General features: G+C 54.3%; 1 long non-coding RNA gene across 1 annotated transcript; it reads right to left on the bottom strand.

The window, feature by feature from the left end:
- Nucleotides 1–6: 6 nt before the first annotated feature.
- LOC106147474 lies at nucleotides 7–1981 on the bottom strand. The gene is made up of 3 exons (XR_001232395.1): nucleotides 1088–1981; nucleotides 638–799; nucleotides 7–106 (listed from the first exon to the last, which is right to left on the bottom strand). It is a non-coding gene; the product is annotated as an uncharacterized LOC106147474 (long non-coding RNA).
- Between the last annotated feature and the right edge of the window lie 5221 nt (nucleotides 1982–7202).

Below are 7202 nucleotides of genomic sequence, written 5' to 3' on the forward strand. Positions count from 1 at the left end.
GGCGGCGGCGGCGGCGGCAGCTCTGGCCCTGCCGTGCTCGCAGCTGAGAATCAACAAAGGGAGGCGGCGGGCGAGCGGGGGAGGGGCGCCGCCGAGCGTTCGCTGGCTGCTGTGGAATAATAAAAAATAATTAATAATGATAATAAGAGAAAAAAATCCCCCGGCTTTCATGGCTCTGGGTTTCCGTATGGCTGCAGCGGGAAGCGCGCTGTCCTTGAGGCGGCCTCTCTCGCCTGGCCTGCCCGCCCCTCCCCCTCCCTCGCCCCCTCCCCTCCCCGGGAACCGAAAGGTCTGCAGCTGACAAATATTATCCATTCTCCCCATCGATCGCGGAGTGTACAGATGTGAGCGCTTGATGTGCCCGCGGAGCGGTGGATCCTCCCTGCTCGCTCGCTCTTGCCCAGGCTCCGCTCACCGCCCCCTCCTCCCCCTTTGTTCTCCTCCCCTTTCCCTCTCTTTAAATAGATTTCAGGGCGCTGCCTGTTGGAGAGCAGCTGGCGATCTCTCCCGAGAGAGGGAACGAGCGCAGCCCGAGGTGCCCTGTCACCAGCCTCCCTCCCCCACCTCGCCTTCCCGTTACGAGCCCCCCTCCAGTTTCCAAAACAGAAAACACAAGGAACACCCTCGTCCACTGCACCGCGAGTCTCTCCGAGCCTTTGGATCCCTTTTGCTGTCCCCGTGCTGTTCCTTGAGTCTGTGCCTGTCTGTGCTGGGAAGGGAGGGGGGCACAGGGCCGTGGCAGAAGAGCCGAGGGTGGAGATCTTTCCCCGGCAGCAGCAGGAACGCAGCCCGGGTCACGCTAAAAGGGTACAGTTTACGCATTAGGGAAAGTCGGCAGAGGCGGCCCTTTTATTCGTCTTTTGCAGATGGGAGATTAAGTGGGCAGCGCCTGGTCTCAAAGGGGCCGGCAGCTCGGCAAAGGGTTAACCCGTCGGCCGGTAATCGCGGACACGCATACACATGCTCACACACGCGCGCGCGAGCGCGCCCTCCTCGCTTGCCCGAGCGCCCGCTACGGCCCGCAGTGCACCGGGGGCTGGGGGAGTAGCGGGGGGAGAGGGGATGGCGGGGGAGGGGCGGGCTTAACCAGGCCGCTCGACTGAGCCGGGGCCACCTCGCCGTCTGTCACTTAAATGATTGTCCTCCGCTCCGCTCAGTGCGGTCAGTACGGGCTGTTAACAGGCAGTTGCAATCAGTTTCTGAAAGGTCAGCCAAGGTCCTCCGGCTCTCGCAGACGGAAGGCATTACGAAACCGCTTTTGTATCTGCAGGCACTTTAGAGAAAGAAGCGAGGAGGGGCGCACCGCAGCGCCGCGGCTGCTGCGGGCCCGGGGAAAGGGTCGCGGGCCTCGGGGGAGGGGTCTGCAGCCCCGCGGCCATGGCCGGGCGGTGGGAAAATCACCGGTGGAGTGACCATGACCGTTCAGGTTTCGATGGGGAAGCAGGCGAGGGGTAGGGAGAGCAGGCAGCAAAAGCAGGAGAAACGCTAGGAAGTGGGAGAGGCGTCCTGGTTCCCCTCCTCGCCCGGCGCCGCCTGCGGCGCACATCAGAACCCGCTCCGGCGCGGCCTTGGGCGCAAGGGAGACCCCCACTCCTTCTCCCAGGCCCTCCAAACTCCGGGAAGCGGGGTGGAGAGTGGTTGCGGGGGGAGACCCTCGCCGAGCGAGCGAATCCCTGCGCGGTGTCTGAAGACGGTGCCGCGCCGCCGCTAGAAGTCGTCCATCAGCAACCAGTCCAACCTGCCAGTGATAATGTGCGATCAACACCAAATCACCCCCGCCAGGCGCGATCCATCATCGCAGCGCGCCGCGGGCCCGCGTGAGGCTGACTCGCGGCTGGAGGTGGGGGGCGCAGAGCAGGAGGCGGTCGCCCAGCACCGGGGACGCTCAGCGCACTTCGCTGCCCCTCCCAGAGGCCTGCACCCCGGCGTTCATAACTCTTCAAGTTGCCCAGCTGCGGAGCGCAAACCCGGTGGCTCTGAGTTCTGGGCGCAGGTCACTTAGAAGCCCGCGCGTCCTCCGCGCCCAGTTACCCTGGTCACACCCTGCAAAGCTATCTGTTCCTTGGCAGCTGCCCTGCCTGTCCCCTCCCCCTCCTCTGAGAAAGCGTAGCTGGCGGGAAATTAATATTTAATATCGTGAAATTGATTAAAGGGCTGGAAGCTGGCGATGGGGTGGGGGGAAGGGTAGGGGCTCCCAGCGTAATTAAAGATCTGAGAGTCGTGGCCGCTTCTGCTCTGTCCCGGCCACACGTGGCCTTTGTGAAGCCCAAGCCAGGTTTGGTGGGGCTGACCCCTAAGGCCGGAGCAGCCCAGGTTCTGGCTTGTGGGTGTGCGTCCCTGGGGCAGATCATCGGAGAACTGCTATCTAGAAAGTAGTAACCTTTGCTGCACCTGGGGCTGTGAGGAGTGCGCCCTCCCTAGCCTGCTATTATGTGGGTCCCATCTTTGCTACTGGAGTTGCAGGGTTGAGTGCTGCAGCTCCTTGTTGCTTGTTCCGTGAAGACTCACCTTCACTGACCGGAAGGCCCTTGCCCTCTAGTGCATTCTGCCCTGTGCTTCCAAGACCCCTAGAGCGGCCTCACAGTGGGCCCTGCTCACAGGCCATTCCCCCAGACCCTGATAAGAGTCCTCGGGACCTCTCCTGCAGCGCTTTGGGAGGGGGAGGACCACTTTTGTCCTGCAACTTGGGGCTGCTAAGGCCGAGGCTGCCTGGGGCTCCCACCAGCTCTCTCCCATCCAGACCTCACTCCAGACCGCTCATGCCAGGGCAGCTTAACTCGTTCAGCTGCACCGCAGATGGGGCCTGCTGCTAGAGGCGGCTGTCTCCAGGGAGTCCTCACTGTACCAGCCCTGCTGGCCGCCTGTCGAGCAGTTTAAGGTTACTGCCTCACAGGGAGGGGCAACAGGGCTGGAGGTGGGTGCAGCTGAGATGCCCAGGCCACCCGAGTTTGGTGCTAGGAGAGGACTTAGACGGGCACAAGGTCAGCAGTAGCCCTTTGGTGCTAGCTACAGTTTAGAAATTGGATGGTTGGCTCGGTGATGGGATGACCGAAGCTCATGGATGCCTGGCTCCAAAGGCCTGTTTTGAACTTTGTGTGTGCGTGTGTGATTATTTTCTGGAGAAGTACTGTGTCTGAAAAGCAGCAAGGGGGGCCGGCAAGAGGCACAGCTTTGCCCCTACTCAGCTGGGGCACCTGGAGGGCCCATGGGCAGTCGACTCACTGCAGGGAGGGTCAGGACCACCGAGGATTAGGCTTGGCCTTGGGTTTATTCTGTATGGGAACAAAGTGCTGGGGGCTGCCTAAACTGGGGCAAGAAAGAGGTAATTAAAAGAGGGGTTGTAGAAGGAAGGAGACGCTACCATCAGGGTGGGTGGAGGAAGTGTTTTCCATAAGAATAACAAGCTGGAGCAAATGTTATGCAGAAGGACTTTATTTCACCAAAACAAAACCAAAAAGTTCACATTCAGCCTCATGCTGAGCTATGCAACATGCAAACTTTAGATAGAACCTTGAACCTGCGGGAGGTGTCAGCCCACAGTTTAGAAAGGGTAATGAGGAGGTTTTTCTGGGTACTTCTCTGTTCCTACCATTGTGATTCTACCTGCATCAGCTGGGGGGGTGGGCTCCTGACCTCCCAGCCTGAGTCTGTGGGGAGATCACTCAGAAGGCACCGCATTCATCAATGCCATTTCTGGTAAATTGGACCTAAGGCTTCGGAGTGTCCTAAGAGGATGGCAGCCTACACAGTGCGCATATCGATGTCAGAGCCCAAGCCAGGACCCACACACATTCTGTAGCCCTTATGCGCTATTACTATGAGTTTCACAAGCAGCCATACTAGATTTTTCCAGGACATTTCTGACTCCAAGAGTGCTGGGCCTTGTGTTTTAAAAGGGCGTGCTGCCCTCATTAACGTCACTGGTATTGTGCAAGTGTGTGCCCGAAGTGTCCCAACACTGGAGGAAATGGCTTAGGTGTGAGGCATGGACCCATCTGTCCCCACTCGTCTTCTGTCCACCGTGTGTAGCCCGGAAGCCTTCCTTGAAGTCCTTATCCTAGGCAGTCACAGGAGTCTTGGGGGTGCTGGGTGATAAAACATCCCTTTGAGGGCCTGTCCAGGTAGGGCGCTGGGCAGGGCGTCTGTCTGGGGAAGAGGTAGGACAGGGCTCTCCGGGTCGCTGTGGCCCAAGGATGAGCGGTTTCCCGCCTGGGGACACAGCGCGCGCCGCCTCACTAGGGCCTGCTGCCGCCTGTCCCCCGGGCGCGGGCGGCTGCAAGCCGGCCGCCATTTTGACCGGGCGGCGCGGGTGGCGCTAGCGCTGTCCCCGGCGATGGGACCGCGGAGCCGCAGGCCGGGCCGCCGGCAGCGCGGGCGTTCCTGGGCTGGCTGGGGACGCGCGGCCTCCGTTCCCCGTGGAGCCCTGTCACCTCCACAGGCCACACTGACCCCCTGGTCGAGGACAGCAGGGCAGCCGTCCCTGGAGAAAGCGCGGCCTGCGGATCGCCAGGGCGGATTTTAGTTCCGAGAAACGACCTCTTGTTCTCGCACTCCGGCGATGGTCAACATGTTACCACCTTTGGGAACACAGCGCCAGGTCTGCGCGCCCCGGAACTTGAGCTGCTGTTCCCAACTGCAACTTGCAGAGGTAGCTCTGCGGGTGCGGGGGCGAGGCCTGCTGTACGGTCCCCACCACGCAAGGCTTTCCGAGGCAAGCTCTTTGGCGACAAGAAAGGACCTGAAAGTTATCACAGTTTGATGGCTCTGGATTGGAGAGGGCCGTAACTTTATTTGTCCACGTTTGTGAATTTAATATGCATTTATGGAGAACTTGCTAAGCCAAGGCAGTGTGTTAGGACCTAGCGGAATCCAAAAGTGAATTTTTAAAAAGGCACCTCTGGCCAGGGGTGGTGGCTCAGGCCTGCAGTCCCTACACTTGGAAGCTGAGGCAGGAGGTTCGAAGCTAGTTTAAGACCAGCCTGGGCTCCAGAATGAGCTCAAGGCCAGCTTGAACTACCTAATGAGACCCTGTCTCAAAAAAAAAAAGAAAAAAAAAGGGCACTTCTAGCCCTCAAGCAATTTACATTCTAAGTACAAAAACACATTTGCAAACAACTAAATGCAAATAAAAGGTAACATAAGATGAACGTAAATAAAAGGCATGCATACTGCACTAAATGGCCTGGGCAAGGGTCAATTATTTTAAGAATAACCTTTACTTCTAAAAATGTAGAATCAGTTCTGGGAAAGAAAGGGAGGACAAAAATTTACTAACACTGGAGAGTTCCAAGGTTCCAGGGAATAACAGTCATTATTTCTGAAAAGCTGCTGTGTAGGAAAAATGGTGAAAGTTTATTTAAACTAAGCAAATACCAAGGATCAGAAACTGGATTCATTTCTCAGCTCCTGACATTAGCTGGGTGGCAGGGATGAGATTTTCCACTGAAACACAATACCCCCATTTGAAATCAGTAAAACTCCCACCACATTTCAGAAAATGAAGTTTCAGGGAATACAACTATGAAAATGAGGCAAATAAAAAGGAAACAATTATTAACTCCAGGAAAAACAAATCTCACAAGAAAGGAAATGTAATCAGTGACACTTGTCTCAGCAATGAATGATATATATGTGATTACAAAATAAAACCTGAGCCGGGCGTGGTGTTGCACGCCTGTAATCCCAGCACTCGGGAGGCTAAGGCAGGAGGATCGTCGCTAGTTCGAGACCAGCCTGGGCTACAAAGTGAGCTCAAGGCCATACTGAACTGCATAGAGAGACTCTGTCTCAAAAAGACCAAAAAAAAAAAAAAAAAAAGTGGATATGAGTTTAATAAGACTATGATCTAGCACTAGTGAGAATAGGGGAGAAGTATGAACAAACTTAAAACCCTCCTCTACCATCTTAAAAAGTCCACAGATGATAGTGCGCATGGATTACTTAAGAGAAGGTCATGTCTACGTATTATTTATAAATAGTATATATACCAGAAGAAAGAGATAAACCAAATGAGTACCCACAGGAAACTACTTTTTTGTATTAAATTTTTACATACAATTTGGCCTCCTAAGCTTTAGACAAATATGCCTTTCTCAAAAATACAAACTAAGTTTTTAAAATTAAAAAGCACATAGATAAGCCATATACTCAAGAGGCTGAGGCAGGAGGACTGCCTACAGTTTGAGGCCAGCTTGGGCTATACACAGTGAGTTCAAGGCCAACCTGGACTACAAGTCCCTGTTTCAACCCCCCAAAGCAGCGCCCCATGGGTACGTAGAAGAGTAAAACTGAGAATTCCCAGTTAGCATGATGTAACCAATGTCCTTGCAAAACACCCAACCCAAATTGCCCAAAGCATGGAAAGAAACGAGGAGGCAGGGTGCAGGTGTGGCCTTGTGGTCTAGCCTTGCCTGCCATGCAGGAGGCCCTGGGCTTAACCCCCATGTATGGCAAAATAAAAACAAATAAACTAAAAGCATCAGGGAGACACATGAATGAAATCTGAGCTCCTGCCCTGTATATTCCAGGTGACAAAGCTGTAAGAATAAGTCACCCAAATTTCACCTTCTCAGGAGACAGGACAGTTATGTGGAAATACATTTCAAAATTTATTTATTTATTTTTTATTTTTTGAGACAGAATCCACGATGTCGTCCAGGCTGCCCTTCAACTCTTGATCCTCCTGCCTCAGCCTCCTGAATGCTAGAATTTTTTTTTTTTTTTTTTTTTGGTCTTTTTGAGGCAGGGTCTCGCTATGAAGTTCAGGCTGGCCTTGAGCTTACTATGTAGCTCAGGCTGGTCTCTAACAATGATCCTCCTGCCTCAGCCTCCCAAGTGCTAGGATTACAGGCGTGCGCCACCACGCCCGGCTCTGAATGCTAGGATTACAGGCACATGCCACCAAAATCAGCTTCAAAGTACTTTGTGAAAAATCATTTCCAGCTGGGTGCAGTGGTGCATGCTTATGATCCAGCATTCAAGAGGCTGAGACAGGAGGATGGAGGGCCAGTTCGTGCCACACAGGGAGACCTTATCTGAAAAAACAAACTAAACAGAACAACAACAACAACAACAACAACAACCTCATTTCCCTTAAATGTCTTTCTTTCTTTTTTTTTTTTTTTTTGGTTTTTCTCTGGTACTGGGAACTGAACTCACGACCTTGCGCTTGCCAGGCAGGCGCTTTGCCGCTGAGCTAAATC

Source organism: Chinchilla lanigera, unplaced genomic scaffold (assembly GCF_000276665.1).
Source record: "Chinchilla lanigera isolate Chin_1 unplaced genomic scaffold, ChiLan1.0 scaffold00165, whole genome shotgun sequence".
Classification (NCBI taxonomy): domain Eukaryota; kingdom Metazoa; phylum Chordata; class Mammalia; order Rodentia; family Chinchillidae; genus Chinchilla; species Chinchilla lanigera.